This window comes from Sapajus apella, unplaced genomic scaffold, assembly GCF_009761245.1.
Source record: "Sapajus apella isolate SASKATOON/1434 unplaced genomic scaffold, GSC_monkey_1.0 scaffold31, whole genome shotgun sequence".
Taxonomy (NCBI): domain Eukaryota; kingdom Metazoa; phylum Chordata; class Mammalia; order Primates; family Cebidae; genus Sapajus; species Sapajus apella.
Window position 1 is genome coordinate 15,240,283 of NW_022436971.1, and position 20,063 is coordinate 15,260,345.

Consider the following 20,063-nt stretch of genomic DNA (forward strand, 5'->3'; position numbering starts at 1 on the left):
TTAAGAGGGTAAACATGGGATGGGTATTTGGAGCTCTTCCTAAAGCCTTTTTTCCAATTGCAAAAATAATAAATGCCCACTGGTGAAAATTTAGAATGTGGCAAAACGTGAAAGAGCAAGAAAGACCCATGATCCCAGGGGATGTGACCACTGCTAACGCTTTGGTGTATTTCCTTCCCATCCATTTTCTCTGACTTTCTTCCCCCTCCAAACCCAGGACTGAAATGAAACTGTCTGTGTAATTCTTTCTCTTGCTTCCCAGCCCCACATTTGGGAGAAATGTTTAAATGGCTGATTTTCATCTCTTTATACCGACTATTTACTACCCACTCTCCTAATCAAATCGATATAATACCTGCTATCCTTCTACCGCTAACGTGCTCATTTCAAATAATTCTTAGCAATTCATTTAAAAAAACCAATTTGAAGATCTAGTCAGTAGTTTACATTACTACATATACTTTTGTCTGAAAACAATACAATTATTTGTCCTTTATGATAGTCCCTAGTTCTGACTTTTCTCTAATTCACAACTAGTTAAGAAGGTCGGCTGACCAGTTTCTTACATAATCAGTACCATCACCTCCCAAGAGGAACATAAAGACATCACTAAAATGAGGAAAGCAACAAGCCTGGCAGTGGTTTTTCTTCCGAGAGCATCCTCTTAAGGGGACAGTAAACAGCTTCTAAATAAGGCACCCCATCTACAGCGTAAGACCTTAGCTGACTGACAACCTTCTTCAATGCTCCCACGGTGGATCCCCCACTGCAGCCACTCACCTCTGTCTCCCCTTATCCCATGAGCCCCCATCTTCTTAATCTCAGCCTCCTTAATACAGGAAGTTAACAGAAAAGGTTGAATGGTGAGCTGAGTGCACGAAACCAACCCACAGAGCTCACTTCCCTCACTTCCAACCTTAGAATCTTCCCGTCACCACCCCCCCACCCCACTAACCTCTCCTAATCTGTGCTACGCAAATATGTTCCTCAATATTATCAGTTCCTTCTGAATCATAATGCTGCCTCTTAAGATGGCAGTTGCTAAGGGGCCTGCATTTTATAAGGGGTTTTATTTTTATTTATTTCTTTCTTTTTTTCCAAAGATGGAGTCTTGCTCTGTCTTCCAGGCTGGAGTGCAGTGGCACAATCTCGGCTCACTGCAACTTCCGCCTCCCGGGTTGAAGCTATTCTCCTGCCTCAGCCTCCCAGGTAGCTGGGATTACAGGTGCCCACCACCATGCCCAGCTAATTTTTAAATGTTTAGTAGAGTTGGGGTTTCACCACATTGGCCAGGCTGGTCTTGAACTTCCAACCTCATGATCCGCCCACCTCGGCCTCCCAAAGTGCTGGGATCACAGGCATGAGCCATCGCACCTGGCCCAAGAGGTTTCATTTTTTTTTTGCAGTCAATTTAGCTAGGAAAATTCTCTCTTTGCTCTATGTTGAATGTACGTACAATGCAAGTCTGCATTTTTAAACATCTTTCCTGAATTGTAGAGCCGACAGAGGATTTAGAGGCTGTTCAACCCTAAGCCCCATTTGTCAGATGAGGGAACTGAGATCTGGAGAGGCAATGTCCCCCGGGCCAAGTCGAAGCCAGACATCAATGATGGGATGGGAGTCACTCTGCCAATCCTAAAGCCTTGTTGGCTTCCAGACCACTGTCCCACAATGTTAACAAATGCATAAAACAACTCTCACCAATTGACTTCAAACGTAACCTAGCTAGTCAGACCTGCAAAGCCAGCCCTCCAGCACGGTGTGACATTTTATCAAGGCACCCGCCATCCTACAGTTAAGGAATTGGGAGATGGTTTGGTCGCACATTTGAGCATTGTGTTCCAGGCTCTGTGCCAGGAATGGGGGGTCACCAAGGAGAAATCCACAGGGTCCTACCTGAAGTAGGCTTCCACCCTGGGAGAGGCAGATAAGCAGTAAGGTCAGCCTCAGCTAGAATAATTTGTCTTCCCTGGAGGACCAAAGGAGGGCTCCACAGGGCAGGTAACACTGGCTTACTCCTGGGCCTGAAAGAATATGTGAGATTCTCCCAAAATCTTCAGATCAGTGATTCTCATGGAGACCCTTTCAGAAGAATCATACTCCACCATCATCCACTTGGGTTCTTTATGCCCACACTCATCCGGTCCTGACTCCCGTAATTACCACACCAACAGCAGAAAACCCACAAAGAACAGCTAACTCAGCAGGAATGCCATGTGAAGCAGTGGCAGAGGTTGAGAAGCACCATGATATTGGTGACAGTGATGGCGATGGTGGTGATTCCAGTGACAGTGATGATGATAGTGATGGTGATGATGATGGGGATGGGGACGATATGATGATGGTGATGGTGACAATGGTGATGGTGATGATGGTGGTGATCATAGTGATGATGATAGTGATGGTGGTGATGATGATGAGGATGGGGACAACAGTGATGATGGTGGTGATGGTAATGATGGTGATGGTGATGAGGATGGGGATGGGGATGATAGTGATGATGATGATGATGATGATGATGGAGAATGGTCATGATGACAGCAATAATGACGGTGATGGATATGATAGTGATGACAATGATGATAATGGTGATAATGGTCTTGAGGAGCCAGCAACTGGCCCAGCACAAGTCACAGGGGGAAGGAGCTATGGGCCACAGCAAGGCCTTTACGCTGCTTGGGGATCCCTGGCCCCAAAATCTGGAATTCCTTACCTGTGCTCTACATCTCCTTCCCCTACTCCCACCCACACTGGTGAAAATAATTCTCAAATGCATAACCTTTCACCTGACAGTGAGCTCTGAGAATAATCAGCCAGGCCATATTGGTTTTAAATAAGGTAATAGCATATCACCAAGAACATACGTTAATAAAAGCAGCAATTCTTTATCCCCAAATGTCTTCAGAAAGAAGAGGGAAAAGTACCCCCTAAAAAAATAAGAGGGCCGGGCGCGGTGGCTCAAGCCTGTAATCCCAGCACTTTGGGAGGCCGAGGCGGGTGGATCACGAGGTCAAGAGATCGAGACCATCCTGGTCAACATGGTGAAACCCCGTCTCTACTAAAACTACAAAAAATTAGCTGGGCATGGTGGCACGTGCCTGTAATCCCAGCTACTCAGGAGGCTGAGGCAGGAGAATTGCCTGAAGCCAGGAGGCGGAGGTTGCGGTGAGCCGAGATCGCGCCATTGCACTCCAGCCTGGGTAACAAGAGCGAAACTCCGTCTCAAAAAAAAAAAAAAAAATAAGAACGGATTGTACCTGCCGACATTCCAGCACGAAGGCAAGCAGGGTCTTAGCACCTGCCAGAGGCCTGTTTCTACCTTTACTTGCTGGGAATAAGAAAGACACAAAGAAGCCACAGCAGGCAGCCACAACAGCTCATGTCTCACCCCTGGAGGCTAAGCCCCTGCCAGGTATCCAGGCTGTGTCACAAGCACGGGCTCCACACTGCACGACTGAAGAGTTTCTAATAGGGCACACCCCAGCCACTGCCGAAGGATTGGGGGTGAGGGGACAAGCAGTTCTGCCACCCACAGCCGTGCCTCAGCCCCTGAAGCTGGGGGCTTTTCTGGACCTCCCACATCCCACACTTATTCTGCCAGGAGTGTCTCCAGCCACACACAGTAAATACAGAAAGCTGCGTGATGTGGAAATGATTTTTTTTAACATAGGTGATTGATTTTGAGAGATTCTCACTTCTCTCCAAAAATCGATTACAGGGCAGCAAATAGAAAAGATGGGAGTGAAAGGGAAGAGTGGGGGCTGTCATCAATTCTGTTTTCTGGAAACGTCTGTTCAATGCACAGAAAGAAAGCAGAGAGCTGAGCATTTTGCTGCTAGGGAAAAAGAACACTGCAGTCCATACACACCACTGCACAGAACTGGGATTCTGCGAGTGTACCCAGCAGTCCTCCGGCCTGCCAGCGCGAATGCACCCAGACCTGATCCGTGCTCTGCACGCACTCACAGTGGGAGGGGACCACCAGCTCTGGGCCTCATTATGCCTGAGGAACAACCTGCAGCTCTCTCTGTGCAGCCCCCACCACCAAGCTCAGGTATGGGTGCCTCAGGGACCCTGAGAGACGCTTCTCAGAAGGCATGAGGCTGGGATGATCCAAAATGGCAGCTCCCCAAACTCCAAGCAGTAACTGGCACTGGCTGCCTTCTGGAAGCCTCCACACTCACCGCAGTCACAGACTCCAGCAACAATCCCTTGCTACAACAGCCTGGATCAAAACATGCCTCATAAGCCTGAATTTGAAAAGGAATTCTGTACTCAGTGGCAGAGGAGGCACTAGATCCAAGACTGTTTAAAGAGTAACAGCAGCCACCATTCATTCCACACGTGACCAGCCAGACTCACCTGGGTACCCACATCTGCGTTCTTGTTATATCTCAGCTGGGCCTAGAACCTCTTTCTGCACATGAGTAAACAGACTCAGAGAACATCACCAGCCAATAAACAACAGAGCAAAGACTACAATTCAAACCCAGGTCTGCCACATCTGCGTTCCTGTCAATATCTGAGCTCGGCCTAGAACCCCTTTCTGCGCATGGGCAAACAGATTCAGAGACCATCACCAGCCAATAAACAACAGAGCAAAGACTGCAATTCAAACCCCAGTGTCCCTGATCTTTCCCCAAGGTGTTTTGCAAATAAGGGTCCAAGAATGTCTTGGTTCTATCCACCATGGTTTCTTTCATGGTTTCTGTCCACCATGAGAGTTCTCTACAACCCTGGGAGACAGCGGTCATTTGTGACCTACCTGGTGTACAATGGGCATACAATTTCTGTGTCTCAGTTTGTGCATCTGCCCAATGGTGTCTCATCCTCTGCTCTCTTCCTCAAAGAACGAAAATGATGCAAGGAGAGAAATGCATCAGAAATGCACTCAGAAAACTGAAATGCACAAACCACCCGAATCCATAGCACCATTGCATTTAACACCCCCCACCCCAGCCCCTTCTATTTGCCAGGAGACCTCTCTGCACACACACATTGCTTGAACCACCTCTGCCTGCTCAGTTGTGGACGAGGTACTGGGGCAAAGGACGACGTGTCACACCGCAGTCATGCCCTAGAAGGCGCTTCCATGGCTTAGGGAGGGATGACAAGACTTGTATAGGAAAAACTGAGCACCAGCCCAGGCAAGGCCATGAAAGGGCATAGCATTACTACCAAACAAGGAAGAGAAAGTGATCTGGTTTAATTCTTGATGCTTCCACTTTCTGCTGATGGCCCTAGGCTACTTATTTGCTTTGGGCCTCCTTAGTTTTTTCATTTGGAAAAATGGTTTGGGCTGGCACAGTGGCTCACACCTGTAACTCCAGCACTTTGAGAGGCCAAGGCTGGAGAATCATTTGAGCCCAGGAATTCAAGACCAGCCTGGGCAACATAGCAAGACCCCATCTCCACAAAAAATTAAAAAATTAGCGAGGGGTGGTGGTGTGCACCTGTAGAACTAGCTATTCAGGAGACTGTGCAGGAGGATTGTTCGGGCCCAGGAGTTCAAGGTTGCAGTGGGGTGAGATCACACCACTGCACTCCAGCCTAGGCAACAGAGCAAGACCCTATCTTGGAAAAAAAAAAAAAAAAAAAAAAAAGCTTGTTAAGAAGCAGGGTCTCACAATATTGCCCAGGCTCAGATCCCTGGTTTCAAGTGGTTCTCCCACCTCAGCCTCCCAAGCAGCTGGAACTACAGACAAGTACCGCCATGCCTGGCTTATAAAATAGCGGGTTTTTTATTTGTTTGTTTGCCATTTGCCTTGCTACATACATACATTAACTTGTTTCATCAAGAACTTGGCACATCAATATATGCCCTGTATTTTAAATCCCAACACTCTGCTAGATACTCAGGAGTTATGCAAAAGAAATGTGAGGAACGCGCCTTCAGCTGGTCCAGCCAACACACCTTGGTTATACTGTAGGTGCCTGTGCTGTGCCAGGTGCAGGTATGAGAGGCCAGAAAGAGAGCTCACCATCTCTCAGGGGGATGGCCAAGCACCCAGCTCACTTCTTCAGAGCTGGGGGAAAAATCAATTCTAACTAGAAGACTCCAGGAGGGCCCCCGTGAAGCGGCCCTTCAGCCAGATCTATTAAAACACAAGTAGAAAGAAAAGGCAGATCTAGAGACAGAAAGCAAATCTGTGGGGGCTGCGGGTTTGAGGGTAGGGACAGAGAGTTTCTACAAAAGAGGGATCTTTCTGGGTTGATGTATATGTTCCAAAACTGGATCGTGGTAATGGCTGTGAGCTCTATAAATTTACTGAAAATCATTAAACTGTATACTTAGAATGGGTACACTGCATGAGAGATGAATTCTATTTTGGTAGAGCTATTAATTCAAACAAAAATGAGTAGGAGTTTAGCAGATAAGGAAGTTTGGGTGGGAGAGAAGAAAGGCATCAAACAATCCAGCCCCACCGTTCGCCCCTACCCTGCCCCCCAACTCTCCCACGTGTCAGCTTAGAGGGTGTTTCTCCAGGGAGCCCCCTAACCTGGGGTAGGAGCTCCCCTCCGTAGCACTTCAAGGCCCTTGGACTTATTTGATGGGTCCTCCACACACAACCCGCAGCCCAAGACCTTAAAGTCTGCAAAGGTAGGGAGGATGCCTGGGTCCAGCCTTCTCAGAGCCCAGCTTGGCACAAGGCACACAGCAGGTATCAGAAGCACTTACTGAGTAAGAGAACAAACCTTGCCGGGCGCGGTGGCTCAAGCCTGTAATCCCAGCACTTTGGGAGGCCAAGGCGGGTGGATCACGAGGTCAAGAGATCGAGACCATCCTGGTCAACATGGTGAAACCCTGTCTCTACTAAAAATACAAAACATTAGCTGGGCATGGTGGCATGTGCCTGTAATCCCAGCTACTCAGGAGGCTGAGGCAGGAGAATTGCCTGAACCCGGGAGGCGGAGATTGCGGTGAGCCGAGATCGCGCCATTGCACTCCAGCCTGGGTAACATGAGTGAAACTCCGTCTCAAAAAAAAAAAAAAAAAAAAAAAAAGAGAGACCAAACCTTGGCAGGGCTGGGGAGGCAGAAAAGAGTGGGATGATAAAATCTGTGGGTGGTTTTTTTGTTTTATTTTGTTTTTTCTGAGACAGAGTCTAGCTCTGTCACCCAGGCTGGAATGCAGTGGCACGATCTCGGCTCACTGCAACCTCCCCCTCCCGGGTCCAAACGATTCTCCTGCCTCAGCCAACCAAGTAGCTGGGATTAGAGGTGCCTGCCACCACACCCAGCTAATTTTTTTATTTTTAGTAGAGACAGGGTTTCACCGTGTTGGCCAGGCTGGTCTTGAACTCCTGACCTTGCCATCTGCCCGCCTCGGCCTCCTGAGTGTTGGAATTACAGGTATGAGCCACTGAGCCCGACTGAAATCTGTGTTTTAAACAGTGAAGTGCTGCCAGTGGGGCTGAAGTGAAGGAACTGGAGGCGTGCTCTGGGCCAAGGGCAGATAAGGCTCTGCTGTGCAGAAAGAGTGGGTGTGAGACCTCAGAGAGTGCTGACCCGATTAGACAGCGAGGTGAAGAAGGAGAAAGAGCTATGAAACTCTTTAGAGATTTCTAGCTTTAACCAATGAGCAGATGAGACATGTTGGCCATAATAGGTAGGAGACACAGCCTCAGCAAGGGAGAAGAGTCCTGGGCTCTGCTTTGATATGGGGTAGCTCGGAGCCCACACCCAGTGTTGGGTCTGCAGCTCAGGTGTATCTATATCACCTGCCAATGCACAGACATGAGCACAGGTGAGTGCAGCCCCTGCACCTGGGCAGGTGGAAGGAACCGTCCTCTAGAGATGCACTTAATATTGTACCTGCCTGAGGACAGACCTCACTTGCCTAAGGGTACACAGAGCAAGGAAAGCACCTCCATCCCCAGGCTCCTGGCTTCCTGCCAAATTGGTTAGTATCTCAAGCACCAAAATGATACAAATACCCAGCCGCAGGATTAGCAAGCATTGATCATGCACTTGCTTATGAAGGTAAAGGCACACAGCCCCGAGAAGTCATCTTTCCTGCCCTGCTGCTGGCAGAAGAGGGTGAGTGTAGAGGTCTCTGGGAAGGATGTCTTTAGTTAGCCATGCCTCATCAATGCAGAGATGTGAAGCTTTGCCTCTGAAATTCAATTTTACTTGAAACGACTTGGCCAAGGTAGGGCTCTCTAAAGGATTTACTGTGCTTCTCAGATGATAAAAACAATCTTGAGACTTGTACCGTGCTCATCAGCACTAAGAAATGTTCTACCTGTCAAACCGTATTGATGACCTGGAGTTAGATCACAGTCTGCACCGCAAGATTCTGACCATTTCTTTTTTCTCTGCAGAAAGTGATTTGAAGAAACTTGTTTTCCGTAGGGCAACTGGCACCAAGAGAGCCCCTAAGCCCATGCTGCCATCTCCATATACAGCCACGCTCTGTCATTCCCAGATTAGAAAATGTAAGGGGAAAAGGACAAGAGCTACGTGACATTCACAGACGTGCAGCTTTACGTGAGGACATGAGAATGACATAGAAACCCACTGCTACCATGGGAGAACAGGGAGCCCCAAAGTACAGCATGATTAAAATCTACAAGCGTGTGTCATCCTAACTCCAAACATGCCTCCCCCAGCCCCTTCCTCAGCACAATGACATTAGATGCTGACAAACTAGCAGAATACACATAATCCTCCATCAATCCTGGGCTGGCAACTCATCAATTGAACGCATTATCCGGTAATGAACAGGCATGGTTTAGGGCTTGCTGGAATGCAAAATTTTAATACAAACCTAACCCGATCTAGATTAAAATTCAGCTGCCAAGTAGCTTAATCTTTGGTGCCAACTAAACTCTGGAGCCCCCTGTTAGTACCCTGGATTATCACTGGTTCGTGAGTGGGCGTGGTACTCTACCACTTACAAGTAGCAAAAAGGGCCTTAGGATAAGTGTCACAGGGAGACAGGTGCCCTGATGCACAATCACCAGGCACGCACTGTCTGCACACTGCAGTCCTTGGCACTGAGCCCTGAAGGTGTGGGTGTGAGCCCCAGCACTTCACAGGAGGAAACAGCTCCAGGCTGAAACGGTGCTAGGTGAGCATGGGGCCCAGGCTGGGGCATGTGCACCAACCGGAGTTCAGTCCTTGTCTTTCCAGAGACTGCACTTCTAACTCCGCACAACCCTGTGGCTAGAAAGGGGGCGGAGATACCTTCTGAAGCAATGTGTCCAAGTTCTTGTATTTCACTTAGAATCTATCTCTAGGAGGGCTTGCTGGAAATAAATGGGCCATTGGCTGCAGTATGGGCAAATCTCTGTTCTTCTGGGGTTTTGACGTGTTTTGGTTTCTCCACAGGTCAAATGACCTTCCATTTATTGGATTCCAAAGACAAAGTCTCCCAAATTGTTATCACACATTGACATGTATGGTCCACCTTAAAAACAGCATCAAAGTGGAACGCAGAGGGAGCAGGCAAGGCTAGGATGTGGCACATCCCACCGCAAGGGAGACACAGAGCCCCGGGCCTTCCCTTTGCTACATTATCCAATAAAACCTCAAGAGCTCAGTAATTACAGGTGCTCTCAAAAGTGAAACAGAAATAGATCTATGGCCAAAACACTGGCTGCTCAAGACAAAGGGCTGGCTTTAACTAGAAAAAAAACAAAAACAAACAAAAAAAACCCTGGGTTTTGGTCTGTCTTCTGAGCTGATAAAGCCAGGCTGATTTTTAAAAACATTATTATGGAATCTGATTACGAGCCCTTTTCTCCTGTAGAATATAAAATCATTCGATGAAACAGAAAACAGGGTCCATTCTAAGTGTGCCCCGTCACCAAGTCAGGATGAAAAATGAGCTCATCACCTCCCCCTGGCCTGCCACGGCTGGGATTGCAGGGCTTCAGTCCCGGCAGAGGAAAACCAAAGGAACCGGACCAGGTTTCTGTTCCTGACTCCTAAAAGCAGGCAAAGCAGTCCGCCTCTCTGGGAACACCACCGCGTAGCACCTGACACTTGGGAACCGCATCCTATACCAAAGGCCGCCCATGCCGCCCCCTCCGCAGCCCATCCCAGGCCGGCGCTCCATTTTGAGAGCCTCCTGCACCGGTGAGATCTGTGGCTCCCTTGGTTAAAGGCGATTCCCCACCATCACCCTCCACCCCAACAGGAAGACACCAAGGCGATGAAGGGAAGGAATATCGCTCGTTCTGGCGAGGGCGCCTGAACCACACAAAACTGGCCTTCTGCGTCTGAGGCGCCAGGACTCTCCAAAGAATGAGTCGTGGTCAGAGCTGGGTGCACATTCACTGCGGTTCAATTTTATGAGTAGTAGGTTTCAAAAGTAAATGCGTTTTAAATTAAGGGGTGGGACTAGGAGGAGGGGTCCCATGTGGCCCCGGGCATGAGGCTGGCTGCAAGGGAGCAGGGGTGGCAGGGGCTGGGGCTGGGGGGGTATCTAATGCCGAGGCCCTCGGCTGGACTCGGCGACCTGGCAAACATCTTCCTCTGGTGGAATTGGGGTCAGTCGGGAGGAAACGGGTGGCCTTTGGCGTGGCCGGGCCTGACCAGGATACCTCGGGAGCCGGAGCTCTGCGTGTGCGGGAAGCACCAATTTCACGCCGTGGCTCTGGAACACCACCGGCTGAGCCGCATCCTCCGGGATTAGGCACTTGTTGAGCGAAAGGGCTCTCGACTCCGCAGTCGCTGCCTCCCGGCCAGGAGAGGGACCCCCCACGCCGGCGCGGGAGCCCCTGGGGCTGGGGCAGGGTGGGCCCCGCGCTGCGCTCTTGGGCACTGGCGGAGGCGGCAGCGCCCGGGAGGTGCGGCAGGAGGCAGCGCAGCTGGCAGCTAAACTTTCTGGAATCTCGGTGCTTCGCCGTTAAGTTAGGGCCAGAGAGAGGTAGGAAACACGCCCGGGGGAAATGTAAGGCCCCACGCACGATAAAGGAAAAAAAAAAAAGATTTGAAACAACAGACGCTAATCCAATTAATACAGCACCTACTGTGTGCGGGGCATTAAGCCAAGAGCTGTCTTCAGTGCGTTCTCATTTCACCTGTCACCACAGCCCCCGAGGGAGGAGCTGTCCTCATTTGAAAGAGAAGCAAGCCGCGACCCGTGAATGTGGCGCGTCTGGCCCAGGTCGCAGTGCAGGTCAAGGGAAGGCCAGGGCTCTACTCATCGCCCCACGGCCCTGCGAGGAACCTGAGGATCGCCTCCGCGTGGGCCCCCACCCTTGGCAGAAGCTCACCGGCTACCCACGTGGGCCGCGCGGACCTGTCCCCGAGGGTCCGGCCCAGCCTTTCCGCGAGGCCCGCGCTTGCCCTGTCGGGTCCCAGCTGTGCCGGAGGCTCCTAAGCTACGCACTGCGCCGACCGGCAGGGACAGGGGGCTCTGGGACGGGACCGCCCAGGGGACCCCACAGGGGACAGGGACGAGACCGCCCACGCCCACCCCGCCACCCCGCTCCACGCACAGCTGCTCACACACGACACCCGCCAGGCACCGCTCCCCACCAGCAACTGCGTCCCGACACACAATTCCACAAACGCAGTCCAAAATGTGCACACCTAAGGCGCACACATATCCCCACGAGTACGCGCCATTCGAAAGACACACCACCGTCCGCGGTCACCCACAACTCCACCGCGCAGAGAAACGCGGGCACCCCCGGACACACACGCGCGCACACAAACACACGGCCGGATTCGCAGCGCTCCCCGGTGCACACGCCGGTGAACACGCCCGCAGCCCGCCCTTCCCTACCTGCTCCGGCGCAGGACGCGGTCCGCCGGCTTCCCAAGCCCAAGTTCCGCGCCGGCGGCGGCTGCAGCGTACGCGGGCCGCTCCGCGGGACAAGACCGCCGAGGCCGGGAGGAGTGACTAGGAGCGCGGGCCTCTGTGCGTCCTCAGCTGCTGCGCCGGCCCCGCGCTCATCGCCGCCCAGAAGGACAAAAGGAAGCCGGCAGCCAGGGAAGGAGCAAGGTGGAGGCGCCCGCCAGTCCGCCCGTCCGCCGCCAGCCGCCGCCGCTCGCCGCCGCCGCCGCCGCGGCCCGCCTGCCAGCTCCGGGAAGGAAGAGACGCGAAGGCGGGACCCAGAGGCGGGGGCCGGGGCGGGGCTCGCGGCCGGAGGCGGGCGCTCAAGTTTCCTGGGGCCCCGCCCCTCCAGGCCCGGCCCCGCCCCTCCAGGCCCCGCCCCCGACACGACACGCCCCCTACCGGACCGTCAGCGCCCGCTGGGCCCTCGCCGCCCCTGCCCCTTGCAGCTCCACGGCCCTCGCGGCCCAGCTGCGGCCCTGCTCGGTCCCAGCCCCCAGTGGCTTTTGGGACAGGGGCGGAGCTGGGCACCGGTTCCGCTCCCCTAACCTTTGGCCTCTGGCCTGCGGGTGTAGGAGAGGCCGAGAGGCGGCGCCCGGGAGGGGCCAGCCCTGCGCCCGTGCCACGCGCCCGCGCCCCCCACCCCCACCCCGCAGGAAGTGGCCCTGGCGGCCTAGGAAGGGGAAGAGACGAGTTGCCCCGGCCCCGTCCCCAGCCCTGCGTGCAGCTCGCACCCCTTCCTGCGTCCGCTCAGGCCTGAAGTGGGAGGCCTGGCTCCAGCCCTGGCTACCTGCGGTGACTCCCCAGGCCGCTTAGGCGAGTCCCTTGGGCCGCCTCAGCCTCGGTTTCCCCACCTAACCACGGAAGGGAGCAGGGGCGTGTTTCCTGAGCTCCTCCTTCCTAACATCTGTGGTCTTCGGGCTCCACGCGGGAGAGGCGCCGAACTGGCATCTCCTGGATCTCGGCGAGGGGGGTGTCCTCCATACCCTGCACCTGCCCAGAGTGGAACCAGGGACCCCGCTTCCCAGAGCACCGCCCCCCACCATCAGGGGCTCCGGAAAAACGGCTTCAGAAAAGCAAATACACACACACACACCTCCCGCCCCAAACATCCCCGAAGAAAGGTAACCACAGAAACAGCCAGAAATGTGGAGCTGGGCGATCGTGTGAGGCTGAGACAAACTGTCTTTCCGGCGTCTCTAGGGGAGAGCTCAATCCCTCCTTCCACTCCTCCTCCACGGAAAACAGTGAACTGCTACAGAGGCCTCCAGAGCAACGTGCAAGCGCAGGGCCTTGCTGGGAAAGTGGGCTGGGTCCAGACCCCTCCTTCCTTGGCTCTGAAGGCAGAAAGGCAAAGCTAGACCTGGAGGAAGTTCCCCTCCCCGTGGGCCCTGCAGTGAGGATTACATGAAGTCATGCCGGTGGGCGGTGGACCCGACTGCACCGACCGATGCAGGCGGCCCGGTACCTGCGGGCGCCATGCCTCCTCCTTAGCCAAGGCCAATGGCCAAGGCCACTCGAGCTCCCCGTGAAGTGTCCAGGCAAAGGGCCGGTGGGGTTACAGGTGAGAAGACCTCAGTTAGAGGCCAAGGCCCAGACCCATCAGCAGGGTGACTGCAGCAGTGACTGTCAGCCAGAGCAGGATCGGTCGTGCTGTGGTCACAAGTAAGACCCTAATTCTCACTCGGGCTGCCGCTCACCCTGACAGCAGAAGCCTCCACCAGGCACGGAACTGGCCTCCTCCACCTTGGGATTCCCCAGGCGTCTTTAGGGCTTCCAAGGCCGCTGCTGGTTCTCCTACCTCCAACAAGAGAAGAGACAGCACTAGGTGGGGTCCTGGAATCCGGCCTGGGGCAGCACACATCACTTCCCCACACATCCATGGGCCAGAAGTGGTCGCACAGCCGCACCGGGATGCAAGGGGCTCTGGGAGCTGTGGTCTTCCTGAATGTTCCAGAAGAAAACGAAGCCGATTTGATAAACACATAGCAGCATCCCTGCCACGGAAACTGAGCACATTTCTCCCAAGCACAGGGCAAAGGGGCAAAGGCTGTCCACATACACCAGGACCAGTGGACGGGAAGAGAATGGCAGACACAGGCAGGAGGCACTGTGGGGTGGAAAAGTTCAGGCAGGGCTCAAAAGCAGACCGAGGCCCCTTCCTGAAACCCAGCCCACTCACTGGTTCCTCCACACTTGGCCCATGCTGCTCCTCTCCCCTGTGGCTTTTCCATCTTCCCCTCCAACCCATAATCCATCCATCCTTCAGAACTTAGGTCAGCCCTCACCTAGCTCTCAGTGTCTTAGCCTGCAGGTGCTTCCTCTCTCTGAACTACTAGAGAAACACACTTAACCACAGACCTCTTATTCCAGAAGTGTATCTCTCTCAGATGAGATGCAAGCTGGTCCCTTTCCTTGTGTCCTTCCTGTTCTTTCAGGAAAAGGACTCTCTACCCCCTCTGAAGCTACATGGAGAGAGAGCATACTGTCATTATTCAATATGTAGTTTTGAATTTAATTAACTACATCGAAGAAGAAAGCAAATTCAGGTAAGATGTTGTATAATTCCCTGGGACGACTGTAACAAGCACCTCCAACTGGGCAGCTTAAACAACATAAATGTGTTGTTTCACAGCTCTGGAGGCTGGAAGTCCAAGATCAAAGTATGGGCAGGGCTGGCCCCTTCTGAGGGATGTGGGGGGCAGTCTGTTTCATGTCTGTATCTTAGCTTCTGGAAACCTCATGCATTCCTTGGCTTATAGATGGCCATGTGTGCTCCCTGTGAATTCACATCTCTCTATACCTGTCTGTCTCTTTTCCCCTTTTCATAAGGACACAGTCATTATTGGATTAGGGCACACCCTAATTACCTCACTTAACTTGATCATCTCCAGAGACCCAATTTCCAAATAAACTGCCATTCACAGGTACCAAGGGTTAGAAGTTCAGCATCTTTTGAGGGGAAAAATTCAACCCATAGCTGGTGTCATGCTAGATAAACAATTTGTTTTTCATATGATTATTGTAAACAAGACAGAAATAATTCTGATTGTTCTTAATAATATCTTAGTTTTATGACAATTTTTTCTAATTTTTATTGTGATAAAATGCACATAAAATAAAATTTATCATCTTAATCATTTTAAACTGAACAGTTCAGTGGTATTAAATACACTAACGATGAGCAACCATCACCACCATCCACCTCCAGAACCCTTTTCAGTTTGTAAAACTGAAACTCTATACCCATTAAATCATGACCCCCTCTCTAATACCTCATATAAGTGGAATCATACAGTATTTTCTTTTTGCAACTGGATTATTTCACTTAGCAGAATGTCCTCAAGATTCATCTATGTTGTGGTATATGTCAGAATTTCCTTCCTTTTTTTTTTTTTTTTTTTTTTTTTTGAGGTGGAGTTTCTATCTTGTTGCCTGGGCTGGAGTGCAATGGCGCGATCTCGGCTCACTGCAACCTCCACCTCCCAGGTTCAAGCAATTCTCCTACCTCAGCCTCCCAAGTTGCTGGGACTCTGGGTGCGCGCCACCACACTCAGCTAATTTTTGTATTTTTAGTAGAGATGGTGTTTCACCATGTTGACCAGGATGGTCTCGATCTGCTGACCTCATGATCTGCCCGCCTTGGCTTCCCAAAGTGCTGGGATTACAGGTGTGAGCCACTGCACCCGGCCAATTTCCTTCCTTTTTAAAGCTGAATAATTCTTAAAATACATTCTATTGTATGTATGCCACATTTTGTTTATCTGCTCGCTTGTCGATAAATACTTGGGTCGTGTCCACATTTTAGCTATTATGAATAATGCTGCTATGAACACGGGTACACAAATATCTTTTCAAGATCCTATTTTCAATTCTTTTGGGTATATACCCAGAAGTGGAACTGCTGGATTATATGGTAATTCTATTTTTGAGTAAGCATCATAATAATATTTTCCACAGTGTCTGTACCATTTTACATCTGCCAAACAGTGTACAGCATTCCAGTTTCTTCACATCCTCACTGCCAGCGCTTGTTTTTGATAGTAGCCATCGTAATGAGTATGAGCTGGTGTCTCATTGTGGTTTTCATTTACATTTCCCTAATGATTACTTATATAAACATCTTTTCATGTGTTTTTTGGAGAAAGATCTAGTGAAGTCCTTTGTCCATTTTTTAATCGTCGTTTAGTGTTTTGGTTGTTGAGTGTTAGGAGTTCTCTCTATATGCTGGATATTAATCTCTTATCAAATATATGATTTTCAAACATTTTCTTCCATTGTGTGGGTTGACTTTTTACTCTGTTAATTTTGCCTTTTTGTTTTGTTTTTTGGTTTGCTTTTGTTTTTTTTGAGACACAATCTTGTTCTGTCGCCCAGGCTGGAGTACAGTGGTGTGGTATTGGCTCACTGCAACCTCTGCCTCCCAGGTTCAAGCGATTGTCTCACCTCAGCCTCCCAAGTAGCTGGGACTACAGGCGTGCACCACCAGGCCTGGCTAATTTTTGTATTTTTAGTAGATATGGGGTTTAACCATGTTGGCCAGGCTGGCCTCAAACTCCTGACCTCAAATGATCTGCCCACCATGGCCTCCCAAAGTGCTGGGATTACAGGCATGAGACACTACACAGGCCTGATTTTGCATTTTGATGCACAGAATTTTTATGAAATCCAATTTGTCTATTTCTCTTTGTTGTCTGTGTCTTTAATGTCATATCCAAAAAATCCCTGCCAAATCCAACATTGTGGAGATTTTGCTCCAAATTTTCTTCTAAAAATTGTATAGTTTTAGGTTACTTTTAGGTCTTTGATCTATTTTGAGTTAATTTTTGTATATCGTGTTAGGTAAGGGTCCAGCTTCATTCTCTTGCATGTAGATATCCAGTTTTCCCAGCACCATTTGTTGAAAAAGCTGTCCTTTTATCATTAGTGGTCATGGCACCCTTGCCAAGAATCATTTGACCATACATTCAAAGGTTTATTTCTGGGCTCTCTATTTTATTCCATTGATCTATATGTCAATCTTTATTCCAGTGCCACATTGTTTTGATTACTGTAGCTTTGTAGTAAGTTTTGCAATCGGGAAGTATGAGTCCTCCAGCTTTGTTCTTTTTCTTTTTTTTCATGTTGTGTTATGTTTTGTAGCTTTTTAAAAATATATGTATATATTTATTGTACTTTAGGTTCTGGGGTACATGTGCAGATCATGCAGGATTGTTTATAGGTACATGCATGGCAATGTCATTTGCTGCCTCCATCCCCCAGTCACCTATATCTGGCATTTCTCCCAATGTTATCCCTCCCCAACCTCCCTACCCGACACTTTGTTCTTTTTCAAGATTGTTTTGGCTATTCAGGGTCCCTTGAGATTCCATGTGAATTTTAGGATTTTTTTTTTCTCCAAAAAATGTCATTGGGATTTGGACTTTATTGTTTCTGCAGTCCCTTTACATATACTGTCTCCAACATTCTAAAGATTATTTCCATATTTTACAGATGAGGAAAGCTATACTTGGAGAAATGAAATGTCCAAGGCCACGTATTAGAATCAGTAACAGCCAGGTCTAACAGCCAGATTCAATGTCACTGTGCTGGGCCCACACAGGCTCTGGAAGGAATACTATTTTTTTTTTTTAATTGCTTGTAGCACTTTAATACTTGAGTGTATATCCACCAGAGAGAATCTCGCAAATAACATGGTTCCAGCTCACAAACTCCTGCCCCAAAATGTTTGAGGAAGTGCAGGCTAGCTTCTTTGTAGGTCCTCTTTTGATTCTATTCCCCAGTTTCATTTGTAATCACAGAGTGGAGAAATGCAGCTGCCGGGAATAGCATGGGTGACGCTGACTTAGGCTGGAGGCAGCATTTCTGGCCTCGCCCTTCCCCTAACCCCAGCAGCCCACAGGCAGAGGAAATGCCCAAATAACTCCCCGGCCCCAGCTGCAGCAGGAAACCAAAGCCATGCCTGGAAAGGAGAGAGTTAGAAATTTACCATGACCTGTCCTCCAGCAGAATCGCTGGATTCTGCCTCAAATCTGTAGCTGGACAGCTGGGAAAATTGGATCATTAGGTCATCTTGTTTATTGCTGAGGCGCGCTGTTTCCTGGCCACTCCTGATACAGATGCTGCGGCCCATGGCTCGTCCAGGAAGTGTGACTCAGAGGCAGGTTCCGATGGGCACCCCCTTTCCCCTTCATCCTTGCAAACTCAAGATAAGCTAAAATATCCACCCCCACTGCTGTGGACCACTACCACCCCAATTCCTTTGTTGAAGCCCTGACCCCTAACGAAATTATATTTGGAGATAGGGCTTTTAGGAGATACTTTAGGTTAAAAGAGTCGTAAGGGTGGAGGCCCAACCCAATAGGATTGGTGGTCATAGAAGAGGAAGAGAGAGAAGTCTTTCTTCCTCTCCATGCACCAAGGAAAGGCTATGTGAGAACACAGCAAAAAGGTGACTGTCTACAAGTCAGAAAGCCGGCATTTACCAGAAAAGGATCAGCCAGCAGCGCCTTGATCTTGAACTTCCAGCCTCCAGAACTCTGAGAAATAACTTTCCGTTGTTGAAGCCACCCAGTCTGTGGTGTTTCATCATGGCAGTCTAAGCCTAAGCCAGGAGACATGCCCTGGTACTTTTCCTTCTGTATCCTACTCTGTCTGCCCTCTACCCCTCTCTAATCTCAAGGCTGGGTCCTGGGACCCTGCCCAGCAGGGCTAGGGGCATTAAGGACCTGGTTTTGTTTCTTGAGCAGTGCCTTACCCTCTTGCCCTGCTTCCCTGACCCCTCTGCCCGACCATGGCTGCTGGGGAACAGGGCTGGTTATGGCCAGGGCGGGACTTGCCAGGGGAGTGCTCTGGAGCTGCATTGTCTGCTCACTGAGCGGCCTTTGGAGGTACCTGGGAAAATGAACAGGCCTCCAAGTCAGGTAAGCCTGGACTCCCAGGCTCTTCTATAAAGTAGACAGCTTGACCTACGACCTACCTCTTTAGTGGTTGAGAGCCTTAAATGAACTAACATTGGATGCTCTCAGGAAAGAAACAAAACTTACACCTGTAACCCCACCACTTTGGGAGGCCAAGGCAGGTGAGTCGCTTGAACCCAGGTGTTTGAGACCAGCCTGGGCAACATGGCGAAGCCCCATCTCTACCAAAAACACAGAAATTAGCCAAGCATGGTGGTACATGCCTGTAGTCCCAGCCACTTGGGGAGGTGAGGTGGGAGGATGGCTTGAGCCTGGGAGGTGGATGTTGCAGTGAGTCCAGATCATGCCACCGCACTCCAACCTGGGTGACGGAGCCAGACCTCGTCTCAAAAAAATCCCAAAAAGCTGCTTTCCCCCTCCCTGCTCATTCTTCCCTCCTCCCCATTAGCAAACTTAAAACATTCCCTTTAGCAACCCTGATCAGGTCCCAATCCAGGATCCCAATTTTCTAATTTGTAAAATGTGCATATGAATCATGTCTCCCTTGGATTAAAAGAGGCAATGTGTGCAAACGGCCTCTGTCGAGGTGGCGCCTCAAGAAGTGATGGGCATGTCACTTCATTGTCGTGTCCTCACCCTCATCATCATTCTCCCACAGACTGACCGCTCTGCCCACACACGTAAAGAAAGCCATCACAGCGTCAGTCGGAGGCTGTGGGTGCTGGCCTGCTCAGCAGGCGCTATCAGCATCATCTGAGCAGACACCCAACCTCTCTGAGTTCCTTTCCCCCCGACAGCTGGTCCTCAGATGACCTAAGGGAGGGAGGCCAAGGCACCAAGGACTGGGAAATGGCTTTGTAAAATGTGAAATGTGCTCCAGGACTACACATCTTCAAGGAGTGTCAGAGGCATTTGAACCAGAGTGACTCCATCTGGAATAGGGGCCGGGTAAAATAAGGCTGAGACCTGCTGGACTGCATTCCCCAGAGGTTAGGTATTCTAAGTCACAGGATGAGACAGGAGGTCCGCACAAGGTATACAGATCACAAAGACCTTGCTGATAAACAGATTGCAGTAGGCCTCCTGGTGCTCACCCCCAGGCTGTTCTTACACTGACTCTAGGAAGAGGAGATAGAGTAAACCTACCCCATATACACCTCCACCCAGGCCCTGGGCCTGGTCTGTATTATGAAATGAGGGACATAGAAAAGAAAAAACAATAAAAATTAAAACAATTTGCAGTAAAGAAGCCAGCCAAAACTCACCAAAGCCAAGGTGGCGACAAGAATGACCTCTGGTCATCCTCACTGATCATTATATGCTAATTATAATGTGTCAGCACACTAAAAGAC

General features: G+C 50.4%; 1 protein-coding gene and 1 non-coding gene across 7 annotated transcripts in view; one reads left to right on the forward strand and one right to left on the reverse strand.

The window, feature by feature from the left end:
- The window catches only part of HPCAL1 (hippocalcin like 1), a 121,582-nt gene extending 108,780 nt beyond the window's left edge, over nucleotides 1-12,802 (reverse strand). For 2 of the 6 annotated variants that reach the window (XM_032294148.1, XM_032294141.1), the window contains exon 1: nucleotides 11,741-12,059. The gene's annotated coding sequence lies outside the window, so the exon portion shown is untranslated. Of the gene's footprint in view, nucleotides 1-780; nucleotides 1,065-11,544; nucleotides 11,654-11,740; nucleotides 12,060-12,198; nucleotides 12,218-12,581 lie in introns of those variants that run through there. The other 4 variants (XM_032294142.1, XM_032294147.1, XM_032294145.1 and 1 more) reach the window with 4 other exon arrangements.
- A 6,986-nt stretch (nucleotides 12,803-19,788) lies between these two features.
- LOC116562160 lies at nucleotides 19,789-19,917 on the forward strand. The gene has a single exon (XR_004273808.1). It is a non-coding gene; the product is annotated as a small nucleolar RNA SNORA51 (small nucleolar RNA).
- The last annotated feature ends 146 nt before the right edge of the window (nucleotides 19,918-20,063 follow it).